Raw genomic sequence first — 8,304 nt, forward strand, 5'->3', positions numbered from 1 at the left:
GGGTATATCAAAGGACCATGGGAACACAATCAATGAATCAAAGCTGTACATCAAACAGCAAAAGAACTGAACAAATGCACATAAGATTAGACTTCTCAAACTAGCCATATATCAGCACCCATGCATTCTCACACAGTAATTATTTCCCTGTATTTTTATTTTATTGATCCATATCAAGTGAACATGATTGCTCTAAACATATGTGATTATTATACTACATTATTAATATTATTATTATTATTATTATTATTATTATTATTATTATTATACTTCCCTAAATCAAATTAACAAATATATAAAAAAAAAAATATGTCAACTAGGGCTTCAGTTGCATATGCAATTGGTAATGAAAGGACAAGGCTGAACTCAAAGGTTAACTATGGGCTGTATATATATATATATATATATGACAGTTTATTTTGACAAAGCAGGCAGGTGCAACTAACTCAACAGCTGCAATACTGGTGCCTGGCCAAAGGCCACCATCAAAAAAAAAAAAAAAAAAAAAAAAAAAAAAAAAAAAAAACAAAAACACACACACACAGGGTGATAGTGAGTGTTAGTGCATAAGTGAGTTTCTCATATACACTCACAATAGCCCAAAAAACAAACCCTTCACTTAACAGAAATATGAATACAGCCATTTGTGTAGATGCTAAAGTGACAAAGTTAAAAGCAAGCCACTGTTCAATTCAACTTAATTTGTATAGTGCTTTTAACAATGGACATTGTAACAAACAGCTTTACAGAAATGTATAGATTCCAGGTATAAATTTTACATTTAGAAATTTATCCCTAACGAGCAAGCCAGAGATGACTGTGGCAAAGAAAAACTCCCTGAGACGACAGGAAGAAACCTTGAGATGAACCAGATTCAAAAGAGGACCAATCCTCATCTGGGTGATACCAGATAGTGTGATTATAAATAATTTACCTTCTATAACTGTATACTATATAGTCAAAAGGTGCTAAAATGTTAACAGGAACTTATGAGCATGAGCATCAGAGTCATTTCTGAATTCACTATAGTTTTAACTTCAAGTTTATTGTATCGTTCTGAAGTTATTCATTGTTCAATACTAGGCCAGTGTACTTGATTTCACTTGGTCCTAAAAGTTCAATGGCCAAGGCTTTAATTGCACACCACTCATTGGCAACAGTTCTAATCTCTAAGTCATTTCACAGTAGCTTCTTGTATTGTAATTTCAGATTCCTTACATGGTGGCATTTTAGGTTTTGCATTTTAGCTAAGACTGGCATCAAACAAAGGTTTCTGGTCAGGGTTAGTGCTTCAGTCAGACATTTCAGAGCCTTGTCTTAATCAGTATCCTACAGAATGAGCTCCATTAAAAGTAGACTCGTTATCTTGAATAGACAATTTGTCTAGCTCAACCAGCAAAATATCATAAATCAGAGCTAGAGCCTCATACTTCACTCCTGAAGAGAAACCAAAAATGATTTTACCCAAAACATACACACACACATATATATATATATATATATATATATATATATATATATATATATATATATATATATATATATATATATATATATATATAATAAAGTAAAGAAAGAAAAACTCAGTTTTGGGTAAAATCATTTTTGGTGTATATTTATATATATGTATTGTATATATATATATATAAAGGTAAAGAGCTAGTTTAACATGTGCAACAGTCAGTCTGCCTAAAGATTCTAAAACATCAGTAGCCAAATGAGTCTTACTCATGATTTGATCAGGTGTTTTGGATAGCTATTTGCCATAGCAAAATGGACGTATAAATCAATTCAGCTTGTAATCAGATACTGGCTGCCAAAACGGCTACAGTGTTCCTGTGCCATCACAGCCTCAACAAAACAGAGAAGGGCACTTACACACACTGTACAGATTACCACTGACCATGACCACTGACATTTAAAAATTTAATGACTTAAGATTTAAAGCATTTATAAGAAATTTAGTCAGCAGAACTGCATAAATTAATCAGTAATTATTTCCCCACCATTTTTACTTTCGATGCTAGCCAGACTTAATTTTTTTTTTTTAAACTTCACTTCTGGTTGAGATACTTGCAAAAATGTCAAACGTTTGACCATGTGATGAGCATCACACATATATCCAGTCAATAGGTAGATTGTGGAAAAGCTAATTACCTTAATAGGGATTCTGAGAGTGATTTTGTTTGATTTTGCCAATATATGCCTGAGAACCTGCAAAGTTGGTCAATTCTGTGTTTTAATCATCTATACAAGTATTTATTGGTCTGCTGATTTGCAGTGGCTCTCTTTAAACTGTAAGGTATGCCAAACAAACACACTGAGGATGCCAAGCATGGACATGCCAACAAAACAGCAACTCTCGCCAGCTAGTTCCGGTTACACTGCTGCACATGACAGCTGATTTCAGAGAAGATCTAAGGTTCAAAAGGAACACAGAGTTCTAACCTTTGAATTTGTGAAACAGAAATTAGAGCAGAGCAAACAGGTTATTGAGACACCATCATCTAAACAGATTCAATGCTAACTATTTTAATCTTATCTAGACAACATGTCCTGACTATCTATGCAAACAAAACCGATTCAGTCTTAAACTCCAATACATCTACAACAGCTTTACAGCAAAGGTTTAACAGCAAAAATCTAGACTGCACAGACTATAGGCGCCAGAATTTGTACCATCGCCACATAAAAAAGGCTTTAGCAATCATTTTAGCAAAAAAAAAAGTTTTAAATGAGTTTTAAAAAAGTGAAATTATGGGTATTATGGGAAAGGACACACTTTGTTGAGCATGTTACTGATACTGCCTGCATAAAAAGACATTAAAATAATTATACAGAGCGTGTTAACCATTGGCCGGGATAAAATGAAGACTGTATAGGTACAATTCGTTAATTGGGCAGTGGTGCCAGTAATGTGTTTGTTTATATTTTGATAAACGCAACCTTCAGTGTTTAGCTTCTCTTGCACAAAGTTGATATATGCATGCATGATATATATGATGCTGCATGTTATGTTACTGTATATAACAGTATAACACTGTTCACTTTTAAATGCATCGACACTGAGTATGTATCCAACATGCATAAAGTCTGGTAAACATGCCTAGAATAAAAGAAATGGACACCTGTGTTGATGTATGGGCTCTGTTGTGAAGTTCAAGATAACCGTCTTCCTCTCAGTCCAGCACACAGAGACTCTGGCGATTTTACATCATTACACAGAGAGTAATTAGGAATGTTAAGAAGTAAAGTGTAACAGAAAAGAAGTCTGTAGAAGAAAATAATATTCCAGGGGGCTCTTCAGAAATATTCCGTTGTTCAGATTGTCACGATGCAGGAGAAGAGTTCCTGTCAAGGTGGGAAAAGCTGCAGGTGGGAAGTTTCTGAATTTCTGTCTCAGCTAACAGCACTGGAGTTCCAGAGTGACACATCAAACTACTACCAAGAGACAGAGGCGTTAACAGGCAAGAGTGAGAGGCAGGAGAGATAACCTAACCCAGCAGGCTCCATGTATGGGCCTAAGAGAGGAACACAGTGAGAGGGGAATCTGCCATAAATAGCCAAAGGAGTAGAGAAGGAGAGATGGAATCAGCTGTCTACCAGTCCTGGTCGTGCAGGATTGCTAGAAGCACATTTTCTATTCCTGCTCTAAAATGAGGAACTCCATCACAATTCTTAATGCATTTTTGGTTCTGCAGGTTTTCTTGAATTAAAAACACAAGATGTGTTTTGATGGGTCACAAGTTATATTTGAGGGGTGGGTGGGGGGAGGTGGTGTTGGCCCTTAGGTTTGACACCACATGACTTTCTAGAGGATCGGTCACATTCACTCTGGCTGAGCTGAGCAGCAGCCATGTTGAACATGACTCTGGGATTTTGTGGCAGCTGTTGATCATTCGCCAGCATATGACCAGACTACTGTGGTCTCTTTTACACTCTGTCATGGTCACAGAAACATGAGCATTAACCTCCAGGATAAACATTCATGAAATCCAAATGTTTCCCCTTAATCAAACACAGGAATGGTGTCTCCTCATGGAAGACACTTCTACAGCATACAACCAAGTAAAGCATGTAATGAAGACCATGAATAAAATCCACTAGAATAAAATGAGTAAAAGCATTCCCATTGATATGATGGATGTAATCTAAATCTATCATATTTTATTGACAGTAAATGTGTAAACAGGGGTTACATGCTGGGGAACCTCCGAAATCCTAGTGTCTATTAAAAAGTCTATCACACTACATAAAGCAACACACACACACACCCAGTAGAAGTATCCACTCTAAACACACAGAAACAACTACACTATTCCAGTCAAGATACCATATAATGCTAATGCCAAAATATAATGAAAGGACAAAGTGTAAAAGAGGTACAAAAAAATGAACTTAATGACTGATCCAGAATGCAGCAATACAACTTATTCTCCCCAGGTTCTCTCACACCACCCCATTGCTGTGCTCTTTCCCCTGGCTTCCTGTAGCGGGCCGCATCAGATTTGTTAATCCTTACCTACAAAACCAAAAACAGGCCAGCCCCACCAACCTGATGGCACTTTTTTTTTTTTTTTTTTGCTTCAAATAATCCCAGGCCATACTCCTTCTGGCCTCAAACACTCTAACAGGGTTCAAGCTCAGATAGTATTCTTGAACCCTGACCTTTTTGTACTAGCAAGACACATGATATGGGTAAAAAGATTCCATCTAAGATATTAAAGGTAACCTACATCAATTTTTTACTGCCAAGATACACATTTTTATGTGAGGATATATACTACCAGTCAAAAGTTTGGACACACTTTTTACCATTTTGTACAGTTTTAGAATAATTGTGAAGATATTACCCACCATGAAATAACATTAAACTATGTGGTGACCAAGAAAAGACCAAGAAAATCAAAACTATTTTATATATAACATTTTCTTACAGTATTCCTGAATAAGCTTGGTGTCTTCTCAACCAGCTTCATGAGGAGGCCACAAAGGAGGCTTTTCTTAAACTTCCCAAATAGGCCCTGTTTCTTCCAAGATTTCAAGAAAGAAAAATCTTCTCTGGTTTGACTTTTAATTTTTTAATGTAAAATATACATTAAGTTTTAAGCAAAAAAAAAAAAGATTAAAAAATGTGTAAAATTTTACAATAATTTTAAAATTTTAAAATATTAAAAAATACATTTTAAATTAGCCATAAATGTATACATGGCCATTAACTCCTATATTTACATTATATATATATATATATATATATATATATATATATATATATATATATATATATATATATATATATATATATATATTTTTTTTTCCTTCAAATGATTTATACTTAAAATATATATTTAGTCTAGAGTGTCCAAACTTTTGTAGTGTATATTTACACATATACTGTATTCGGTCCATATTTTAATCAATTCCAAGGCCTATATTCATGCCTCTCCAGAGCTTCATACCTTACTTATACAATAAATAAGTAAAAAGTAAAATACATTTTTGAGCCTCTAGTTTCCAGGGAAAGCCTGACTAAATAATTGTTTAAAAATATCTGCCTATGTTTGGAGAAATGCATTTACAAGTTTGCTTACCGTCCACCCTGCTGCCCTGTTAAGCCTAATTTCGCCCAGTAACGCTTGCGTTTGAATTTATTTTAACTCTTTATTTATTTTTAATGGCGCAGTGAGCATTAGAGAAGCGCTTCTTTTTCCGCATGTTGGTACTATAATTTAAGGAGCGTTATGGCGTTTTAAAACTTCCGCCCTGACCTGTGACCAATCACAACCAATCTCAAACAATCATAACCAATCACAGCACAGCACGAGCCACGCAGCTGCTTCCGCTCTTATTCAGCTCGGCGTAATTGCGCACTTCTACTGGCGCTCCAGTGCGCAAATAGGACAAAAACACACCCAAGCAAATAGAGGAGCAAACTGTATAGTGTCATTGGATCTTCAGTTGTCAGACAAAGAGGCAAGGTAAAAGTAAATTAGATTTTTTTAACAAATATTTTGAGAACGTCCTGAAATATTTTGTTATTTTTTCAGAAAAGTGATTAAAAAAAAACTAGGTGGTGGAAATGCAGATCTGTTAATAAAGCGTTCTCTCATAAAGGTATTTTATGGCAACCTTATTAATGTGGTAGGATCGGCTGAAGGTAGCTCGTGCCTTAAAAGATTAAATCAAAAAGTCTTTCTGATATCAACTCCAAATGCGTGTCACACTTATCAAGAACTGTAGCTTGTACAGATAGTATAGTGGATCCTACATAATGAATAAATTATCAGACTTAAGGGCAAGGACAACGTATATATATATACACTATATGTTTGTGGACACCTGACCTTCACACCTATATGTGGTTCTTCCCCAAACTTTTGCCACAAAGTTGGAAGCACACAAGAATGTCTTTGTATGTTGTGGCATTACAACTTCCCTTCACTAGAACTAAGGGGCCCAAACATGTTCCAGCATGACAATGCGCCTATGCACAAAGCAAGGTCCATGAAGACATGGTGTGCCAAGGTTATTTTGCATCCAAAACCCAGCAGCCTTCATTATGTTTTTGTCTGAAAAGTGGTCTGTTATGTAATATGTTGCTAATGTAATATGACTGACTAATGAGGAAGTCATAAAATAAACATCTATAACAAAATTTGTACCAAAAAGTAGCATGCCTAAGACTTTTGCACAGTACTGTAGCTTCTAGGTTATAGGTTGTAGAAGTATTTGTCTCCTTGATGGTAGCCAAAATTAATCATGCATCTTGCTTTCTACTAAATCAAATAGCACACATATATTCTGGGTTTTGTATTTTTTTGCAGCCAGGGAGCTTGTCAGTGCAGATTTATTTTATGAACATAATTTAACCCTAAACCTAACCCTTACCCTAACCCTAGGCTCATTATTTAAATGTGTACAATGTATAATGTATATACTGGCTATTTAATGACCCATAGAGCTTTCTACTCCTGAGCTTTTCACTTACAGAACACACTTTGATTAAAACTGTCATTACGTTCAAGCTGACATTATTTATAGGGTTGTTTTTATAAGCTCATGTTCCTGAGGTTTTCAGGTTTTGATTAAACCCATTTTTTTAAAACTTTAATTCAAGTGAGCAGTCAAACAAGCTAATAACTATAAGAACTCAATAACTAATATAATACATTTATAATAGGTGGTTTTAACGGGCTACTGTGGAGCTCCACTATAAGAACACTCTACAGAAAACCACATAAATTCACCCGTGAAAAATCACATAACACACACATGACTCACATGAAATTTGCACGTGTAGTTTTTACATGCTTCACATGTTATGTTTCACATCTAATGGAATTTTTTACATGTAGTGCTTGTGTTGTTATTTCTCACATGATTAATTCATTTTTACATCTGATCACATTATTCACATGATGTCACGTGTTTACTTGAATTCACATGTGCAATTTCAGGGCATAACATGGTGACATGCACATTCACAAGTTTTTCACATATTGCTCACATTATCACATGTACAGCTTATGATCTTATGTCAAATGTGTGTGTTTTTTCTATAAGAGGCCATGGGTATATCCGTTCTTGTTTTGTATTCTAGTGTAGTCTTAACCTGAATACTCATAAAGTTCCCTAAACACTATTTGGGCTTTCATTAATGGAGGATGATGTAATCTTGTTTGAGTAAATATAATGACAGATCTTAGTATTGGGCATTTTCTCCACTCATAGCAACACCTAGGTTTCACCTTGCACTGTGTTTACAGCAGAACACTATCTCTTACAGGAGGGTTTGGGTCTTGCACATATCTGTGTGTGGCTGCGTGTGAAACAGAAAAAGAGATCTGCTGCTGATTTTGACACTTTTCCCTCGCCAGACTGCCATGCTAAGTTCAGCCAGCTGGACCCAAATGTTGACAAAACTCTTTTTTAATGGCTCATAGCTTTGGCACAGTATTTTATGAATTAATCATAACTGTGATGCACTTTATGAATGGAGGCTAACATCATCTCAGCATGCTCTATGATATTTGGAGTACATCCACCCATCCAACCTGCTAAAAACACCCTATGCCAAGTTTTCCCACTCATGCAAAAATACACACAGAGACCAGTTCCAAACCAGGCTATTTAAAAATAATGCTAGGTTTTAGCACAAAAGGAAATGATGAATGGCATGGGGCAAAGATATACCATGTCTGTGCCCCGAAGAGCTGGAAAATTTAGATGTGACTTTAATGTTACACATTCTCCAAGAGTATTCAGATGTATATATTCAGGAAACATATATGATAGAAGTGTCTG

At 35.4% G+C, this 8,304-nt stretch overlaps 1 protein-coding gene across 2 annotated transcripts in view; it reads right to left on the bottom strand.

The window, feature by feature from the left end:
- svilb (supervillin b) overlaps positions 1-5,693 on the bottom strand; it is a 60,189-nt gene extending 54,496 nt beyond the window's left edge. The window contains exon 1 of one of the 2 annotated variants that reach the window (XM_034314674.2): positions 5,592-5,693. The gene's annotated coding sequence lies outside the window, so the exon portion shown is untranslated. Of the gene's footprint in view, positions 1-3,128; positions 3,468-5,591 lie in introns of those variants that run through there. The other variant, XM_034314673.2, reaches the window with a different exon arrangement.
- Positions 5,694-8,304: the final 2,611 nt, after the last annotated feature.

The sequence above is a fragment of the Pangasianodon hypophthalmus genome, chromosome 21, assembly GCF_027358585.1.
Source record: "Pangasianodon hypophthalmus isolate fPanHyp1 chromosome 21, fPanHyp1.pri, whole genome shotgun sequence".
NCBI lineage: Eukaryota > Metazoa > Chordata > Actinopteri > Siluriformes > Pangasiidae > Pangasianodon > Pangasianodon hypophthalmus.